Below are 21,222 nucleotides of genomic sequence, written 5' to 3' on the forward strand. Positions count from 1 at the left end.
ACATACCCGGCATAGATTCTGCGCAAACTCAGTCCCGCCTGAAAAGCACAACAGAAACAACTGGGGTGGAGAGAGGTGGCAAAGTCTGTGTCAATGCTTCGTGTCATTGAGATGTCGCTGCAGTGGTGAGGAGGGTAAATTTGGGGTTATACATTGTGTGTGTGTGTAAGTGTGCCTGCAAGTGAGCACACACTTGTGTGTGCATACATATGGAGGCCAATGGTCAATGTCAGGTATCTTCATCAACACTTTCCACTCTGTTTTTTAACCAGTGCCCTTCCCAGAACACTAAGCTCATGAGTTTGGCTAAGTTGCTGATCACTGAGCTCCAGGGATCCCCATCTCTGCACTGGGGTTACAGATACATGCCGTGCCATGTCCAGTTTTTAATTCATGCTAAGGATCCGGACTCAGGGGTCCTTGTGTTTCTAAGGCAAGCACTTAATCAATTGAACCCCTTCCCCAGCCTGGGGCTATGTATGTGTTAGCCCAGTAAACCAAGCAGGAAAGGATTTGTCCTTTCCCTGTATGAGAGTCTCTATGAAATGTGATTCTGCAGCTCCTTGCCGGTTGACCTGCTGAGTTTGAGCTAGCTTGGGACTTGCAGTACTTCAGAGACCATGGCAGAGAAGACTCTACTGGGACCAAATGCCCTTTGGATTCTTGCCTTGCGTGTCTCCAAGGTCTAATTTGTAAATAGCCCAAGCTAGCCCTCTGCACAGTGAGTGGTAGATGCCCCCCACAGATAAACTACCCCAGGTATATGTGAGGGATATTCTGTACCAGTTCCATCCAGTCCAGGCTGTCAGATGACCACTACAACGTGGGCGAGCCTGGGGAGGATATCTGAGCCTGGACCAGTTTGGCCCAGGTTCTTGCAGCACTAATAGAACAAGTGGGTTGTTGTTTTAAGCCAAATCTAGTTCTAAAGTGGATATTTGCTGCATAACAATAGTCAATGGATCCCTATCTCTTCAAAGTACATGTATTGGGCCTCCATATACATTCTCATAATTTGAAGTCAGATGGACCTCACTGAGCATAAGAACTGGCACTCCTGACCTCATCTCCGGACATGGGTACTGACTTCAGCAGCTGACTCCATCTCTAGGCATGGGTACTGACCTTAGCAGCTGACTCCATCTCTAGGCATGGGTACTGACTTCAGCAGCTGACTCCATCTCTAGGCATGGGTACTGACTTCAGCAGCTGACTCCATCTCCACGCATGGGTTCTGACTTCATCCATCTGAACCTATCTCTAGGCATGGGTACTGACTTCAGCACCCTCCCCAACCCCAGCCAGGCTCACCTTGATCATTCAGTCTCATGCCTCTGGCCCTTGAGATCAGGGGGAAATGCACACCCGATGCCTGATGGGGGAGACGGAACACATGGGTGGGCCTTTAGGTAATGACCTGGCTTTTGCTGAAACTCACCATGGACTTCACATCGAGTATCTTGCTCGATGCCCAGCAGCTGAGTCAAGCATAAGCACTGTCTCTCTTGATAAACCAAAAACCTAGGTACAGTGAGTTGTATGGGCAACTGAGTTACCCAGAGAGAGTGATAGTGAGGGTTGAAGGGCAAGCAGTTGACCCAGTAACTACATAGCTTTATGGTCACATAATTGAGCTAGTAGATGAAGGGTAAATTCGTGCTACACCTGAGCAGCTGAGGTGCTGAAAGAGGACTGGCTTGTTCCTGTGACCTCAGGGGCAGGTGAATGAATGAATAGATGGATATATGGATATATTTATACATGCATGGGTAGATGAGTGCATGGGTGGGTGGGTAGATGGGTAAGTGGGTAGAGGGATAGAGAGATAGATGACTAGATGGATAGATTGGTGGGTGGAGGAAGGATGATTAGAGATACATGGATGAGTGGATGGATGAGTGGATGGAGAAATGAAATGAATACCACTTACTAACAAAATGCTGAATGTTTGGATGCACAGGTGAACAAGTCAGTAGGCAGGCACTTGACTTGGTCCATGCGTAGATATCCCTGCAGAGAGCGTTTCCTACTGGGTGGCCTCTGCAGCTCTGGTTGCCAGGCCCCTCCAGCCTTGCTCTTGGTGCCACTCCACTGCAGGCTGCGTACAGGCTCCAGCTGCTGCAAATCCAATTTCCCAGAATAGCTCTGAGATCACAGTGCCGTGGAGAAACACCGGGCGGCTGAGTCCACTCCAGGTAGACAAGGGGCTCTTCAGAGCCTCATTATAATCAGCAGACAGATCTCAGCACTAGCTGTTGTCTCTCTCACAGCTCCTGACTTTCAACAGGCCCTTGGCTTCCTTCCTCCCTGGGTCTTACCTCAGCAGGAGGCTTAGTCTATGCGCGCACCTCTGTAGGGTGTGGTAAGATATACTGTCCCAGCTTGCCACACACATACCCTGCGACTTCCCAGTTCTGGACCAGTCTCCACACCTTTAGTGTGGAGCTCAGGTGGGGCTACTCAAAGTCCTCTGCTAGCTGACTGTACCTCCCCTTAAGCATCTCCCCCTCTTCCATCCAATTACCCACCAGCCTCCCGTTGTCTTTTCTCCCGGACTCTGTCCTCCCTGACACCCTGCGGAAACTCTTTCTGTAGCTCCTGCTTCTGCTCTGGACAGCCCATCCAAGCTCATCACTCACTGCCTGCCCCCCTGAGTTCTGAACATGACCTTTCACCTTCTCTCACACAGCCATTTGTTAGCATGCTCCGCCTTCCATGCTAAGCTGGGAGCTTCATACAGGCTTATTTATATTTGTGTTCTAGTTCATTGATTGCTGTTGAATATGTACATTGCAAGCTACAATTACCGATCATTTTGTGACAATTACTGTCTATGTTTTCCTAGTGGAACAATGAGATCCGAACTGTTCAGTATGGTCTCTGAGTTTTTGCTCCAGCTAAACCCTCATTCGTGTCTCTTCTCTGTCGCTAGCTATGGGAACATCAAGTGATGGCTTAGCTGGAGCTTGGCTGCCAGGTAAACTCCCAAGTGTGTGGGTTCTGGATGGCCAAACCTTCTATCTCCAGTTTCCCTCCCCTGAAAGTTGGAATGATGCTACTGTATGGATCCGTGCAAATTTTTACACTAAGTAAGTGTAAAAGCTAGTAAAAGCATGGCATGTATCGTTGTTTTATTTTTACTTCGTGTGCGTGTGTGGTATTGAGGATAGAACCCAAGACCCCGTGAGTGCAAAACTGAGCCATGACACTAACCCTCAGAATTGCCTGGCTGTGAAAAACACAAACCAGTTTGAATATGTGACTTATTCTAAATACCCAGCCCTGAGTGTGCTCTGGAATTGTTAACTCCTTAACACACACTGCTACAAGAATGGACACTGTTGTTCTCAATGTATTAGTAACCTTTCCCATTGCTGCGACCAAATAACTGAGCATAGCAGCTTAAGGAAAGCAGGGGCAGGGGGTTTGTTTGAGCTTACAGTTGTAGGGTACAGTCCATCAGGATGGGAAAGAGAATGTCGCAGGAACTTGAACCAGCTGGCCTCCTGATCAGCTGTTAGGGAAACATGCAGGCTGCTGATTCTCTCTCTTCCTCCTTCCCTGTTTCCCTCTCTCCCTCTCTCCTGCCTCTCTCTTTCCTTCGGTCCAGGACCCAAACCCATGAAAAGATGCTGCTCATATTTAGGGTGGATCTTCCCTATCTAGAAACTCCTTCATAGTCACGTCCAGAGTTGTGTCTCCTGTGTGATTCTAGATCTTATCAAGTTGACTATATTAATCTTTATCTTAAAGATCATTTTATAGATGTGGGAGTGGAGCCTCAAGCTCTAAGTAAACAGTCCAAGGGTAAACTTTGTCCTTGGGAGTCAGATGAAGCTGAACTTTAAGAAGGTTTGGATCAAATGCTACTTCCACACTACGGACACTTTCCCTTCGGAAACAAAGGTATTTGCTGAGGACCCTGAGGTTCCACAGTTAACTTCCAGTGCCGGGCTTGGGTTCAGTCTGGTTCTGCCCCACAGCTTTTGGATTCACCCCGACACATTCGTTTTAGACTCACATGGATTTCAGTGGTGTCTCGTGGTGCTAGGAAGGATTTCTGTGTCCACTTGTAGTGTTTTTTTTTTCAAGTTGGTTGCAGTTTGTTGAAAGTATCTTGTTATACTTCTAAGGTCCTTAGCAGCTGAGCCTTTGCAGGAGGGAACTGGAGAAGAGTGATATTCACACAACCATTAGCTCATGCATTCACGTCACAGGAGAAACAATGCAGGGAGATCTTAGACATGGGATGAAGCACCTGTAAGGGGGGAGGCACCTCACCCACCCACCCACCCACTCACTCACTCCCCCACTCACTCACCCACCCACTGACCTATTCACTCCTCGCTCATTTGTTTATGGTGTACATACACTGTGCCAAGGCTTTTGTTGGGTGCTTGAGGGAAGGACACTTATGAGCCCACCTAGGAGCTCTGTCAGCTCTGTGGTGCTGTGTGACAAGGTCTCTGACAGGTACACAGGACATCAAATGTTTCCCTTAGAAAGGGCACATTAAGGTGAAGTGGGCACAGAGAGGCACACATCGCTGAATCCAGAGAGGGAGAGGGTATGGGGGGGCCTTGCAAAGAGCCACTGGGAGTAACCAGGGGACCCCAGGAGAGAACTACTGCCCACACTTGTCTGCTTCTCTCAAAGGCCCCAGGAGGTCACTACTGTTATGCCATGTGGCCCATTCTTGAAACCAGGCATGACAGCATTAGTTCAAGGAGGCATTTTGCAGAAATTACCTACTCCGTGGCTGGGAGACTGCTCTGGAGGGTAAAGTACTTTTCAGGCAAGCGTGAGAACCTGAATTAAATCCCCAGAGGCCACAGGAAAGGTTGGAGATGGTGGAAGACATCTGTAATCTGTGTCTGTGAAGATGGAGCTGGGTAGGTCTCCAGGGTTCACTGGCCCGCCAAGGTGGCGAGAGTCCCTGTCTCAAAAACAAGGTGTCCTTACTTTCACAAATATTCCCCACACCTGGGGATCAGCACCTGAGGCTGACCTCTGCCCTTCATGCATGTATGCATACAGTCACGTGTGCATGGGTACGTGTGCACACATGCACACACACACACACACACACACACACACACACACACACAAACAATACCTACAAATAATTTTAATCACTACACTCTGAAATCCAGGATAAAACTTCCCAGAATGTCTGCAAAGGCCTGTCATGTTTACCCAGGAGGGCATGTAGCTGATGGATGATGCTGGAAGACCCAGCACAAGGAGTGAGAAATGCACTGAATTTGTGGAAGGGACATTTTTGCCATGGCAGGAAGTTTTCAGATGGCATCTCAGGCCACTGACCTTATCACAGTTTCTTCTTTGACAACACATTTCTCCAGTCACCCTGTGGCTGGCGTTAGTCTTCTGTGCACGCACCCCTAAGTGACCACGAGTCCTCCTCATCTGACCACATTTTGCTCCATTTCCCAGTAACCTCCTTTATAGCTGCACACTTTCCTGAGTCTCCACCTGGGCCCCGTATTTGACTTCTCCTTTTTATTCTTCATTACAGAATTAATGCATGTGTTTCGGATCAAATTTGAAAACCAAACATTTGGAGAAAAAAAACAAACCTCTCAGGCATCCATAACCCCAAGAAAACCACCATCATCGCGGCGTGGCCACGATTCTAAGCGCTACATAATGCTTCGTGGGCTTAAAGTTATCCGTCATCGTTTGCGTAACACCCACGGGAGCACAGAGGAGACTTCTGATCTTTGTTTAATGATAAACCTCAGCTAACAGCTTTGTACTATAATTTTGGGGCACTTATATTAAACTGCAATCTATTTAGGTTATTATAGCCCACGGCACAGACAAAGACAGCAGTTCAGCCCCCCCCCCCCCATGGTAGTGGAGGCCTCATGCATTCTTGTTCAAATGAAAGAGAGGGGAAGATGGAAAGGAGAGAGGAGGGAAAGAGAGGGAGGAAGAGAGACTGGGGTGGGGAAGGGATGGAGGAAAGGAAGGGAAAAAGAAGAGAAGAGGAGGGTGAAAGAAGGAAGAGCTAAATTAGGTTAAAATTAAAGGGGTAATGCCACAAGTTGGTGCTCACCACACCGAGTTCCTAGCTGTGGTTTGACCAAGTAGGGTGGATGATTTAGGGGGCTAAACCATTACATACTGAGACTGTCTAGGACCATGAACTGTCACTCAATCCCTGTGAGGTCCAGTCCCTCTCTCTCAAGTGCAAAGACTATACTTCCAGAGAGTCTGGAGAACTGAATGAAAAAACAAAAAACCAAGTGCTTAGCAAAGCTACAGGGACAAATAACCCATGACTACCTGCTGTTGTCATTGGTGACCAAGTTACTGCATGGGTTTCTCTGCCCTTCAGCTCTGTCCCTTGCTGGGAGTTTGAGCGCTGGGGTCATGCATGGGCTTGTGAGTATCTCTATGACGTTGCTGCTCTTGGGAGAAGTACATAGCACTTTGTTCGTAGGACTTAGGTAGTCACATCCAAGTGTGGCTCCTCTCCTTACCCGCTAATGTAAGTCTCCAGAGAGCTAGAGGGTGTGAACATTTAGTGGGGGATCATGGAACACTTGTAGGGGGAAAGAGTTGCAGTAGGCTGGATTCAGAGAATGTCCAGCTGTGATAGGCATTGCACAGCCTTGCTCTGGTACCAGGACAGTCCCAGGTGGTCTTGCTGGTACTCATGTTGTGACTGATCACTGTTAGGTGCAAGGAATGGCCTTGTAAAAACTTAGACTAGATGCCAGACAATACTTGGTAGCAAAGAAAGTTCTGGAAGCATCCACAGAACTCTCAGAAACAGGCCAAAGAAATCTTAAGAAGGAAGAACATCTAGATAGGGTCTTCCAGGGTTGACCACATGGTACCAGTCCCTGCTCCCTTGCATCTCCGGGTGGCCTTTGGTTCTTTCTGATCTTAGCTTTATTATATCCCACCCTGTTTTCTGATCCTCAGTCACAGCTTAGCACTAGCTTCCCCCCCAAACTCCCATGTAGACTTGCATGGATTTCAGGAGAAATACATGTGTCCTGGATCTTTATGGCTGCTCGCTCTTCCATGGAGTCAGTGTATCTGACCCATGCACTCCCCGAGCCTAGTGCTGTGTGGCCATCCGTGGCATGACCTTATTTCCTTGCCTGGTCCTTGTCTTCATGATTTCATGGAGTCCCAGACCCAACTTGGAGAGTCCAGGGAGTTGTCCTTTTTAGATCAAGTAATTCCCGAAAGAATTCCTAGGAGGCTAGTGCACCAATAGCAGTCTTCTGTCCTAATCCAGGCACCGTGTTCCTCAATGCCCCGCACAGATGGCCTCTATAGAAGTACATGGCATTGGAAGAACATTGCAACCTCTTAGCAAACACAGAAGCTAATGTTACTTTAAATGAAGAGCTTGTAGGGCATTTTTTTCCACAATGATGCCCTGAAGGGAGAAACATTTCTGTGTCCGAGATAGAACCCAGCAGGAGATAGGGATGGGAACTTCCTTGGCAGATCCCCTAGGGTAGAAAGCAAAGTCTGGAAGGAGCAGGACCCAGGTTTCTGGGGACGCGTGCAGCCAGGACTTGCTTCTGCACAAAACGTAAGATGAGCTAAGCTGCTGCACAAACTGTGTTAAATCTTAGTGATCACTGGTTTTGTTTGGTCATTTCCTCCAGGACTGGTCTAAAAGTGCATAGCTTTTTTTCTTGCCTCTGACTTTGGCCTGGGGTTTTATTAACCTTTGAGTTAAGACTCAAAGAGGCCTTCCCTGGACTTGCTCTCCTTGCCAACTATGCTTCACCCCCTCTCCCAGGCACCTCACTTAGCCTCTTTCTGAAGCCTCTGCCTGACAGGTGGGCTTAGCTCTGGCTGTGTTCCTGAATTCCTACTGCCTTCTCCTCCCTCCAGATCCTTTCTTTGGCATCTGGCTTTCCCCAGTAGCTTACTCAGACAGGGTGGTTCAGGTGAATAGGACCGGAGAGAGAGGCAGATGGAAATGGCCCAAATTGTAATTTCATATCTCTCTCTCTCTCTCTCTCTCTCTCTCTCTCTCTCTCTCTCTCTCTCCCTCCCTCCCTCCCTCCCTCCCTCCCTCCCTCTCTCTCTCTCTCTCTCTCTCTCTCTCTCTCTCTTTCTGCTTTTTGTCTCAACTTTATCCAGCCCGAACACCGAATATCTCCTTTATGACATATAAGATCACTAGCATTGAGTATCCATTAGGAATGCCGTTGGAGAACAGGACAATGTATTGGAGTCCACAGAAGCGACTTTGATGTACTAGCTGCCCCTAACACAAATGGAGGGCATTGATTACACTAACAAGCTAATAAATAGAGCAAGATTAATCATGTCGGCTGAAATTTAACCTGTTTCCTGAGAGCATAGCATCTAAACCATAACCATGCACTTATCTTTGTTCACGTGTTGCCTTTCAATGAAAAAAAAAATCTATAAAACTAATCCAACTGGCATCTAAAGTTTTGTGCTAATCAGGTTGCTAACGGAGTTTAGGACCAGGGTTTAAATAACTAACATTAGATTCAGAAAAGAAACATTTTAATTATTTAATAGGGCATGAAAAAGAATTCCAAAGTGTTTCTACAGAGGCAATCCCGATGGGTATAATTTTGGTCCCCAAATTTTATTCTTATTCTTTGAAGATGATGGCCTGAACTCCTCATTTCATTGGATTAAAGGAATTGAAATTCTCCGGGGGGGAGTGGAAGGAGGATTGCACTAATTTAGAGATCAGCAGGAGAGGCTGTACCAGCAAAGGGAGGTATTAAGGGGAGATGAGCTGTCCCAAAGAAGAGATAGAAGAATCGAGATGCAGAAAAATACATCTTGGGACAACCCTTCGGTCCTTATAAATAAATCATCATGATACCTCCCCTCTCAGTGGGTGTTTTATAATTGATGGGTCCTTGCCCACATTTGTTCTCATTAGCTTCTCATCAGAACTCTTGTAAGTTATATGATTCCTGGTGGACAGAGAAGGAAACTGAGGCTCAGAAAAATATTGTGTGTGTGTGGTCACAGTTATCTAGTATTCTCTATGGTAGGGGGCTGGTCTTTGTCATTGTGTAATTCCAGCTCCTTCAGACATGTCTGTCCTTCCACCATGATTCTGGAAACCAAGTGGGAGTGGGGGAGAAGAGTTTTTTTATGGAGGGTCCTGTTTTTGGTCCTTCAGCAAGCTTGCCATTGAATTCTTCTCCTTAATGTTGAAGATGGAGATACTCCAAAAGCTGAGCCGGTCCTTGGCCTGATTTTAGAAGCAAAGAATATGTAGACATTATCTGCTGCAGGACACTTGTGGTGTCTCAGATTCTAGGCATCTGGTGTCAGCGTATCCTTTCTCATCGGCATCTTCATCTCATCCAGACCCAGCTTCCTCCAGGGTATTGATGGAGAAGTTCCTGTTTGTATTTTTCCCTACACAGGTTCTTCATTCCACTGCTCATCTCAAATGATCAGATCAAGATTCAACATCTCAATACCCAAAGGACAGAATAAAAATTACTCTGAAATCTATTTTTCCCCTAGTATTGACATGATGTCACAAGGGGAAGAGTCCTCTCTGTGAAGCTTTGTTGTCTTTGTTGTGAGCACATGGTTGTTACAAACAATGTACAGCACTTTCCTTGAGGGACACTGAAAAGTCAAACTGGTATGGACCTGGCAGTGACCTCCTTGATGGTGAGTTTCCATCATGCCAAGGGCTCCAATACAGCGGGCTACTGGGGGAGAAAACTCTTATCTAGCTGTGAACCCTGCATTGTACAGTAATGGCTGGCCTGGTAAGATATGCCCATTGATGCCACAGTGGTACAAATGTTACGCAGTAACCAACAGCTTTCTAATTGGATTTAAGGGCCACTTCTTAGGAGGAAATATATGCTTGAGACTGAAAATATAGCAAAGAAGCCATGGCTGGAGAGGTCCTAGGCCCTAGAGGAGAAACTACTAATATTTTGTTAAAGGGACATAATATTAAACTATCAAACTGCCTTTTTAGTACTTTCCCTTATGCCTATATGAATACTACTCTCATTACTCATTACAGAAGCTGTATATTTCTGCAGTGGTTGGTGATAAACAGTCTGGTGGTTAGAAAGAGAATGGTCCCTATAATCTCATGTATTTGAATACTTGGTCCCCCATTGGTAGAGCTGTTCGGGAAGGATTAAGAAGTATATAGGAAGTAGAGTCTTGTTGGAGGAGGTATGTTGCTAGGGGTCAGTTTTAAGGTCTCAAAGGCCACTGCCATTGCCAGTTAGTGTTCTCTCTCTGCCTCCTAGCCTCCTACTTATATATAAGAATGCAAGTTCCCAGCTACTACTCCAATGTCATGCCATTTGCCTATGAACATCATGTTAGCCATGGACTCTAATACTCTGAGACTTTAAGCCCCAAATTAAATGTTTGCTGTTATAAGTTGCCTTGATCATAGTGTCATCTCACAACAATAAAAAGGTCATCAAGACACACAGAGACCCACAGTCAGTCAAATTTCAGAAAATAAGTGACTGTGGAATGCTTAGCACTAAATGGGATTGCTATACACATTCTCTTGCCCTCAAGACTCATGAAGCACTCTGCAAGTGGGAGGCTGAATTGTAAGGGTCAGAGGTCAGGAGAACAACTGTGAAATAGAAACAGTGTCCTCCGGATACAATAGGGCTGTAGCACTCATAACATCACAGCAGTTGTAATGGCCGGCACAAGACCGCTACAAGATCCAGCCGCCAACATTCCAGCATGGATGGGCCAAAGGTTCAGGAACTGCAGGCAGCTGATGGCTGCTCCGGAGGAAGAGTCCGTTTTCTTCAGGGGTGTGACTTCTTGCAGGTTCTCCAGGCTCCAGTGCAAGACCCCACATTCACACCCGTGAACATACAGGCAGCACTTGTTGTATTCCATGGGTAGGGTAGATATTTAAGGACATGAAGTTGGGAAGGGGTGTGGGGTTCAGGCTTGGGAGGATGGAATGGAAGAGACTGGGGGGGGGTTGGATATTACTTATTTATAAATACGTGTGAAATTACAAAAGAGTACATTTTGAAATTATAAAACAAAAGGAAATAAATCCAGAAAACAAGCATGTAAGATGGCCGTCAATGGTATATTTTAAAATATAGATGTATTTCCTGTCTGGACTTGGGTTCCATCTCCAAGATTTGACTATAAGCAAGTTCTCTGAAACATAAACCACTTCAGATCTCAAGCATTTGAGGCAACTGATAATCAACTGTATTTCATCCTCTGAGGCCATCTCAGAAGTGCTTTCCTGACCCCAGGCACATCCCATGGCCTCCTCTTGAGAGAAGTTTGACAGAGGGCAGACAGACACAAGGCTCACCTGGACGCTGTTGGAATTAACAACTTATAAGTAAAGCTTTCTCTTTCTGGGTGTGTTCTGTTTGCAGCTGGCCAAACAGACCTCCAGGAAAGTTATTTTTTTTGAATCCTTTAGGCTCAAGGAATTCTTCAAAATCATGTTATGTTCGGTTAAATCCTGCACTGGGCTGAATGTTCTGGAATGTGTGCTTAAGTTCATGAAGTTCAAAATGCTTAACAAGATGCATTTTTGTTCGTGTTGAATCTTGATTGTCAGAATAATTTATGTTAAATATGTTCAACTTGTACAGCTAGTGTCATCATTCCTTCCCTGGAAGGTCCAGGAGTAATCTGTGGGTTTCCTACTGAATGTGGCCACCCTTGATCGTATTACTATCACGTCTGATTCTAGCAGGGAGGAAAGTGGCCTGGGCTCATCACCAAAGCAGGGAATAAATTTAGAAGAGAGAGAAAACAAAAGAATCCATGAATTGAAAAGAGATCGTTACTAGACAGTAACTAGATAGTTCCTAAAGACGCTGCTGCTGACTCTTCTTTAAGTTAGATTGTAAAACCCCTTACAGAGGCACCGTAGCAAAATGAAAAAAAAAAGTATAACAAAAGATTTGGTGCTGAAGAACTTGAAGTTGTAAAGTCTTTTTATACCATGCTACGTGAACTCAAACTGTAAAAGTCAGTCACGATATGAAGATAGTTTTGTACTGCGTGTCTGTTTTATTCATGGGGTAAGGATGGGAAATAACTCAAGCTATAGGATAATGCAGGCAGTTTATAAACATCACAAACCCAGAGTTACAATCCATACCACCTCAATGTTGAAAGACATTTCTCTAGCAAGGCTTGAGCCTTCAGGAAATATGAGCCAGGCCCTGGTTCATGACAAATGCCCCCCTCCCACACTGCTTCCAGCTTTGATGCTCTTGGCCACGGAAAGCCTTCCCAGAATTCTGATGACTTGTCAGGACACTGTGGGCTCCTGGATGTTCTCATATTGGCTTTAGGTTGATTAACCATTGAATTCTTCCATATTGTTCTAACAGGGGATCAACTCCGTTTCCAGAGAGTGACACCAATTGCCCTTCTCCGTCTGTCCCTTCTAAGACTTGTTTTAGATGCCGCCCACATTTCCCTGTTGTCTCTGCATCCATGCTTAAATCTTCCTGGGAGCCTTGCACGTTTTCTGTGCTCCAAGGTCTTTGTCACTGCTCTGGTTGTGCAGTCCGTCACCTTTTCCCTGAAGTCTAGTGTCACTTCCTCCGTGAGGAGTCCTGGCTTCCCCACTGCAGTGAGTCCTAGTCTCTCTGTCTTCTTGTCAATATTATCTTATTTTAACCCCAGTTCTGTTTACTCCTCTCTGATTCCCACAGACTGTGAGCTTCATAGCTGTTATCTCTTGTCAGGAAGAACCCCCTGCAGTTGGGAATACCCAGGCATGTGGACCCAGTTGACCTCAAGGCCCGGGGCTGAAGGTAAGAACAAATAACGCTTGCAGGCAGTCAATACTGTGCGTAGAGGAGACCCAGCTAAACTCAAGATTGATTGAGACAAGAGTGAGGGTGAATGGCGAGGGCCAGTACCTTCATGCGGCTGCTGCGACATGTTGGGACCAACACTTGGCTCAAGAGGAAACTAAAATACTACAGCTAAGAAAGAGTAAAGGTGACAGGTGCGGGGCAGGGTGCAAGGGGAGGAGAGAAATTTAATCATTTCCTCCCCGTGACAGCATCCCCCTGAGACTTCCTGGGCCCCCACACTGTACAAGTTTTGCCTTCTCTGGTACGCAAAAGTGTTCTTTGGTGTCTGCTGCTTACCTTTGAGAACATGTCTCTTCCCCCACCCAAGGTTCTTTCTTGTCCTTTCGCTTTTCTGTTTATACACATCTTCCATGAAGGTGAGTCAGACAAGATAGGAAGGCTGTCTAGGGGACTTGGGAAGAGCCAGGTGGGGCCTTCTCCTCACACAGCTCCTGGTCACGTGTTTGAAACTGACAAGGTGACAGATGGCATGACAGAGGGTTCGGAGGACAGACGAGAACCTCTAATCCACCCTGGGGAGGCTAGGGCCAGAAGAGACGACATTTAAGCTGCATCCCTGAGATCAGGCAGGGTGAAGCCAAATGGAGATGACTTCAGAGGAGGGCATTGTGGGAGAACCACAGAGATGGGATGAAGGCGACCAGGAGCCTGCCACTGGCTCACCTGGCGTGGAGCAGGGTCTGTAGTAGTGGCAGGCGGGTTGGAGAGACAGGCAGAAGAGTCATGATGGGGAAGAAAGCAGGACAGAGGGGCCAAACTCTGTGGGCCAAACTGTCATGTATTTAGTATAAATAAATCAGCATTTATTTATCTGTGTTTTAACTGCATGGCTATGTAAAGGTGCATTTTCATTTAATTTTAATAAATATAATAAAAATCTATATTTAAAAATAATAAGATGCATTTTAATATTATATAATGAATGCATGAGTGGTAATTATCAACGCACGCATGGGTGTACCTTTGAATATTTTATATTTGCCTTGAAATTATTGGGTGTCGAGGAGAATATGTGGGAAAGGGCTTTTGTGGTGGTGACATGGGGTGGTCAGGTCCTTGTGTTAGTGGAGAAACTGAGACTCCCCTTCTGGGTTCTGTCTCCTTAATAAAAGAATTTAAAACTGATCTTTTCTAGAAGGGAATTCAAGGATCATTTTATTAGTGTTTCAAAGAGAAAGAACAGCACAGACAAACTGAAAATCCCAGCAGCCACTAAGAGGGGAGACAGAAGAAAAAGTGAGAGCATTTGGTTTAGATCTAGAGGGCAGGCAGCGGGAAGAGTGGGGTCTGTGGGGTGGGAGGAGAAGCCTGCCACAAGATCCGGAGCTCCAGATCTTAGATCAGAGGGCACCTCGCTAAGCTCTTGGACCCCAGGAAAAGGATGGCACCAGACACATGAGTGTGGCCGGAAAGAGAGACAGTTTGCTAAGAAAGAAAATGACTCCCAAGAGCGGGGAAGGGGGGGAGCTGGAAAGATGAGGAAATGCCACATGGCATCTAATCACGTGGCACCTCCTTTTGCATATCTTGCCCCCCCCCCATCACATGCTGTATTCTTTAGTAGAACCCTGGACAGGTGTGGAAAGGCTTCCTGTCTTCCTCTGTCAACTGTTTTCAGTGCTATGTTAATCTTAATGCCCGAGTCTCCCTCCCTACGCACACTGGAAAGACTTGCTTGCTCAAGTAGTCAGGGTTGCAATCAGGGGAACAGCAAGCCACTGGCTTCACGGAGATCTTCTCAAGGCAGGGTCTGAAGTGAGTTTGGAATTTTTAAGGTATGTTCTAGAAGCAGAAAGCAGCAACTCCTGACTCTTACTTCCCCAGAAAAGTTTGGGTTCACCTGAGACACACATTTCCTTAGATGGCCATGGTTTGAGTCACTGAGAGAAAGCTTTCCCGGGTTAAAGGTCTTCACCTGTATCTTCACTCCCCTGCACTCCCCTGCCATACTCAGGGGAAGACCTGGGTTCCATGCCCCATTGACTCCTAATGTGACATGTCTCACTCTGAGAAGGGGACCTGGGACCTCTGAGGAAAGAAAGAGCTTTCTTGCACACTGGGTAGGTTGGGCATGAAAAGAAAAATTACTTATGATGAGGAGTCATCCCTCCTTGGAGACCTTTGAGAAAACAGAAGGAGCCCTTCTGTGTGCACGTCAGGAATGCCCATGGGTGTGCAAGACCTCTTCACAGAGACATACAGAACTGCTAACCTTCAAAAGCAGCACTGAAGTTAACTGTTACCACATGAATGAAACAGGAGGAGAACCATGCAGAATAAAACCTCCTTAAACCCTTTCCCTTCCCATTTGTGCTCCCCCCGTCTGTAATTCTGTACACTTCTACAGAAACCAATATGCAAAACACTTTGCTATCCAAACTGTCATATATTTATTATAAATAAATTAGCATTTATTTATCTGTTTCAATTGCGCAGCTATGTGCCTGCATTTTAATATTATATACAGTGAATGCATGAGTGGTAATTATCAATGCATGCATGAACGTGCCTTTGCCAATATATGTTGATGAGAGACTGTTATGTATATTTTATATTTGCCTTGAAATTATTTTTCTCACAAGTGCTTATTTTTTTGTTTCATTGCTTTTTTTTTCCCACTTAAAATACGACACAGGTGTCTTTCCCTGTGGGCGACCACAATTCATATAACGGTGGCAAGAGGTTCCCTAAGAGGAATCCTTTACCGATCATCGAGTGTTAAGGGTTAACTATTCTCTGCGGCCTGAGGAGGTGGATCTGCCTGTGAATTGTCTTCTGTACAAGCGTGAAGACCTGAGTTCAGATCCTACCACCTGGATAAGAGCTGGATGTGATGTCATGGGCCTGTGGCCCCAGTTCCTTGGAGGGCAGAAACAGATTTCTGAGGGTTTGCTGGCCAGTAAGTCCTGACTTTGACTTCTGGCCTGCACGGGGATGAAGACACAGGTACACATACCATTGCCCGTGTGCTCACAGCTACATGTTACGTACACAAATAAAATTAAACACTTAAAAAAGAACTGTTCTCCTACTTGCTAATTTTTGACAAATGTTAGTAAAATCATCACTGTGTGTGTGTGTGTGTGTGTGTGTGTGTGTGTGTGTGTGTGTGCAGGCTTGTAGGACTGACTGCGTGTGTGTGTGTAAGTCAGGGATTGGCATTGGATATCTTCCTCTATGGATCTCCTTATTTATATTATTACTTTATGTGTATGAGTGAGTGGTTTGCCTGTGTATGTCTGTGCACAACCTGCATGCCTAGTGCAATCAGAGGCCAGAAAAGGGCACTGGAGCTCTCGGACCTGAAGTTACAGAGAAACATGAGCAGCCGTGTGAGGGCTGAGAATCGAACCTGGGTTCTCTGTAAGAACAACAAGATTTCTTTACTGCTGGGCCATCTCTACAGCCCCTTCCTTGTTCTTTGGTGCAGGGCCTTTCACTACACCTAGAAGTCGCCAAATGGTAGACTATCTGGCCGGGGCACCCCAGACCCTACGGTCTCAGCTTCAGCAGTGACTGGCAGTGGATCTGTGACTTTGGGGGATGGAAATTCAGCCTCACGCATTTGCTGCAGTCACTCTACCCACTGAGCCATCTCTCTGGGTCCCACGCACCACCTCATTGTGTAGCAAACTTTGTATTGTTCTATACACATTTTCCCAAAAGAAAATACAGTTTTCAGGGGAAAACTTCACCCTTTAAGACTCATGCAAAATCCAAGTGGCCTTTTATTCTAATAAATTTCAGAAATATCTCTTTGACCTGTTTGCAGATCATATTTTTAAAATGTGACTAGCCAATCAGATGGCGATGATTCTCACCCAGTACTTGGGAGGCAGAGGCAGGCAGATTTCTGGTCTACACACCTGGTTCCAGGACAACCAGGGCAACCAGGGCTACACACAGAAACGCTGTCTTGGAAAACAAAACAAACAAAAAGAAACAGCAAACATTAAAAAAAAAGTGACACCTATCCAGGAGTGAAAAATGTATGTCAACTTTTAAATTTCCCCTGTGCTTGCTATCAGAAGCCATTGTCTTTTATGAATTTATTGGTAGTTTATGTTTATTCTTCTTGGCACTACAGTCTCCAGATTATTGTTTTCTCTTGTTCATTTCCAACTGAACTCCGTGACCACAAGAAAACTTTCTGTACTTTCCTGTTGGGTTACCTCAGTAAAATGACAGAAGGAGACAGAATTGGTACCTTTTGCCTTTATCAAAGACATGACAGACTGTTCCCCAAATTGCATCCCTCCTGCCCCTCTTGCCCATCCTTCCCCCAGGCAGGGTGCCAGGTTTTGCTCTCGGTGGTGCAGGGCTCTCCCTAATCCTATGGCTGAAGGATTTTGTGTGTTCCAGGTCTGGGGAGGAGAGCCTGCCAGGTGGCAGACACCCTCCCTAAACAGGTCTTTGATTTCCATGCCTGGGCCCACTGAGGCAATTAAGCTGGATTTGTCTGATGGGGCAGAGGATCAAAGGTTTGATGTTTTGATAACTGAAGAGGAGAAAAACTCAACTTGAGAAGGGGAAAGAGAATATCCCTCGGGACAGGAACGCCAGGCCCCTCGGTGTGGGATCTGAGCTAGAGACAAAACCGCCTCTTCTCTGTGGGGGCACCTGGCTAGGTGTATAGTAACCATGAGGTCCCCAGCCGCTGGCCTGGGAGCCCTGCTGTGTTTTCACGGTAGGAAGGAGTTGGCTAGCATCATGTCACCTGTCCTCACTCGGGAACACTCATGCTGGACCGGGAATTTGACCGCACTATGAGGCTGAAATGGAAAGTGTATAGGATGCAGCCAGCACAGGGCACAGAGGTAATGGACTCTTGACTGGCAAGTCTACGATCCATCTTTGTTTTGAATTAAACACACAGACCTGGCAAAAGCGAGAGAATTGGCCATGAAAGGCATGGCAACAGACCTTGCAGACACAGAGCTGGCTGCTGGTTTCTGCATCCTCAGCTTCACAGCTTTCTCACTCCTATTGCCAGGCCCTAGGGTAGCACCTGTTACTTCCTCCCGGTGAATGGCTTGAGTGCAGTTGTCTGTGAGTCCTTGGTCTAGGGCTGTAGCTCTCCCCTTTGATAGAGTCGAGCCCACCAGCAGCTGACGACTGTTTAGCACGATGCTTGCTGCGTGAGGACTGGGTAAGTGGACTGCCTAGCTTTTCCTCCACTCCGAGATTCCTCTCAAAGAAAATGGCATGCCTTCGAAGACCATCCATGGGACTCCTGCTTTGTGGTTTCTGGTTCTGTCTGGAAGTCCGCAGGGTTTGCTGTTGGTGGGTTTAGCCTGCTGTGGCAGGGCTGTACCCTCAGACTCGCAGAACAATGTGAGGCTTGGTGAAGGCACGCCAAGGCCACCAGGAACACTCCTGCCCCTGTTTCTGTTTGGCTCTGAACCCCCAGGACAAAGCAAACATTGTGCAAGGTCAGGCCTCTGCTCATGAAAGGCTCTGCCTTGTGCAGTGGGAAAGAGCTGCTGGGGAGGAGGGCGCATGTCCAGGATAGAGCCACTGTGAGACAGGGCTGAGATTCTAAGGGAGGCAGCCATGAAGAGCTAGAGACAGAGAGAACGTAGTTCAAGGGGGGTGGCAGAGACAAGCCGGGGAGGAATGGGGTAAAGAATAATGGATGGTGGGCAGAAAAAACAAAAGTGACAGGCACTGAATAGGAGAGGAGAGAGCAATGTGGGCTGTGAGAGAAACAGAGACACCAGCTTGGGGGCAGGGAATCCCCGGAAGTCTCTCATGGCCACAGCGACATCTTGACCTGTACAAACTTCTTAGCTGCTGAGATGGGTCAGATGTGTGGCAGATGACCCAAACCTGGGGCTAGGACTTAGGAGGAAAGGCCAGCTGGATCTCCTCCTGGTTTGCAGCTGGTGGGTAGGAATGGCTGTAGAAGGTGAGAAATCAGAAAGAAGCTGCGTCTGCTGGATGGCCACAGGGCTGGCAGGCCTTTGTGCTAAGCAGAGGTTGATGGACGGCACGGCAGAGATGGCACCTGTGCCCTGTGTGACTCCTACAGAGGTCGGGCATCACACCAGCTCCAGAGGCAGCTCAGCAGGTACCCGACTGCATCCTCGGGGCTGAGAGTCTCAACCAGCCTGTTCCACAGACTTAGCCACTTGAAACTGGATGGTGCCACCTTAGTCTTCACGTGCCGGGAGGCACTCTACCTGGCGTTTACTCCTGGCTGTCAGTGTCTCAAGTCCTCAGCTGGTACCCATCTGTTTGAGAGAAGAAAATTGAACCAGCAAATGTGTTCAGTGGATACAGGATTGAGAGAGTTTGGTGAGTCTCCAGGGTCCATTGTGACTTAACCGAAGTGGATGGGTCGTGGGCTTTTGTATCAGTGGTTCTGAGTCAAGATGTGGGCTTCCCACAGCTGCAGATCGGGTCACCTCTAAATGAGGATGCTATTCCTGGTATCTCTGAGCCATCCAGGGAGGATGCGGATGACACAGCAAGTAAGTCCTGGGTAAATGCTACCTGGGGTTTTCTGTTTTCCAGCCATCTCCTGTTGCCACCACTACCCGGCTCTCCCCAGGCTCTCAACTCTGCCCGAGGACTTGATTTTCAATGACCTCTGTGCCTGAAGGCATCTCGCACAGTGGACAGCGTGGACTCCATCCTAGGTCTGCTGTTTGATGCCCTGAGGCCTTCTGGATTAGTCACCTCATCTGTTACCATAGGGAAGCAGACACTGCCTGCCCTCAAGTGCTGTCCTGAGACTTCACACTGGACTCGGAGGGCACTCGAACTTCTTGTAGTGGAGGAGCAGCTGGTACTGGACCCCACTCTTTGTAGAACTTCCCCAGGAATGGAGAGGGCTCTCAGGATTGGCTGAGAGAACAAAGGCATGCCTACAAGGCAGAAGGGCCAGCCCACCCATCCCCTTGTGTCCCCTCTCCCATTTCCTTTTTTCTCCTTTGCCTTTCCTGGTTTTCTCCCTTCCTGTCTCCCTCTCCTTCTCCTCACCAGGCTTCTTCTTACCTGCCCCTTCTCTTCTTTCTCCTTCTGGTCCTAGCATCTTTATAGCACTTGACCCATGGCACTGAGAGCTGTAGTTAGGAGTTCTCCATGGCTCAGATGTAGATCTGGCTCACCGCTGATGGTGGACGCTGCAGATACAAGGGTCCTGCCAAGTTCTAGGTAGTTCTTAGCACCTGAAACTGAGCCTGGTCTTCCTCTTGTAACTCACGGTCCTGGAGAACACAGAATGAGCCCAGTTCAATAAACAGCCATGGAGCCAAGCTGCCTGCTCAACCTCATAACTTCCTCACCCTCTAACCCATTTCTCCCGCTCCCGTTCACACTCCTGTGTGTCCCAGGTTCTATACAGTGCTGTCACCTGTGCGAATTCATGGTGGCTACTACAGTCAGGACAATATAACATCCCGTTATCCTAGGGAGTCCTCTCACAGACCTTCAAAACCAGCATCCTCCCTTCTGCCTCGTGGGCCCGTCATCCAGCTTGAGACTCACTACTTGAGCTGTTTCTAGAATGCTATGTAAATATAGTACTAATGTTTCGGGTTTGTAAGTTCATTTAATCAGTTCCCTCGAGACTCCCCCACCGTGCGTGGTAGTTTGTTTCCCTTCAACATTAGAGAAATATTTCACACTGTGGATGTGTTAGAGTTTGCTTCCCCATCCACCCGTGGAAAGGTGATCTGGATTGTTCTGGATCGCTTCAAACTTGGGGCAATTATAAAGGTGCTGTGAATGTTCCTCTTCGAAGTTTGTGTGGACACAGGTTTTTCATTTCCAGTGACTTCTAGTGCGTCTTTGTATGTGTGTGAGGAGGCACATATATGTACGGTTCTGCGTATGGAGGTATTCATGCGTGTGTGTGCTATAGGCCAGAGGCCAGCCTTGGGTGTCATTCCTCGGGTGCTGTCCACCTTGTTTTCTGAGCTATTATTGAAATACAGCTAAACTGCCTGGCTAGAGAGCCCTCGGGACTCAGCCATCTCCACCTCTCCAGGGTTGGGATTGTAAATACATTCTGCTCTGCCTGGCTTTTTGGTGTGGGTTCTGGGAACTCAACTTGGTTCCTCATGTTTACAAGGCAAGCACCTTACTGACTGAGCCATCTTCTTAGCCCTCCTAACTATCTTTGCATAAATTTTGGGCTTGTACTTTTGGAATTAAAGTAGGAAACACGGGTCAAACCCTGCTTGAATAGTCGAAGACAAGTCTGAAAAATGAAGCTGGGCATTCCTCCTATAAAACCGGCAGATAGAATTAGAGGCTCTGTGTAAAAATCTTCTTACTCAGAAACCTCTAGGAAAGTACATTGGCCTCAGGATTGCATTCAGGAATTAGGAATGTCTGGCTT

General features: G+C 47.0%; 1 long non-coding RNA gene across 1 annotated transcript; it reads left to right on the forward strand.

Annotated features, from left to right (window-relative positions):
• The first annotated feature begins 18,430 nt into the window (after positions 1-18,430).
• LOC142834704 (uncharacterized) lies at positions 18,431-20,650 on the forward strand. Its single transcript, XR_012907668.1, has 3 exons — positions 18,431-18,749; positions 18,781-19,172; positions 19,392-20,650. It is a non-coding gene; the product is annotated as an uncharacterized LOC142834704 (long non-coding RNA).
• The last annotated feature ends 572 nt before the right edge of the window (positions 20,651-21,222 follow it).

Source organism: Microtus pennsylvanicus, chromosome 14 (genome assembly GCF_037038515.1).
Source record: "Microtus pennsylvanicus isolate mMicPen1 chromosome 14, mMicPen1.hap1, whole genome shotgun sequence".
Lineage (NCBI taxonomy): Eukaryota > Metazoa > Chordata > Mammalia > Rodentia > Cricetidae > Microtus > Microtus pennsylvanicus.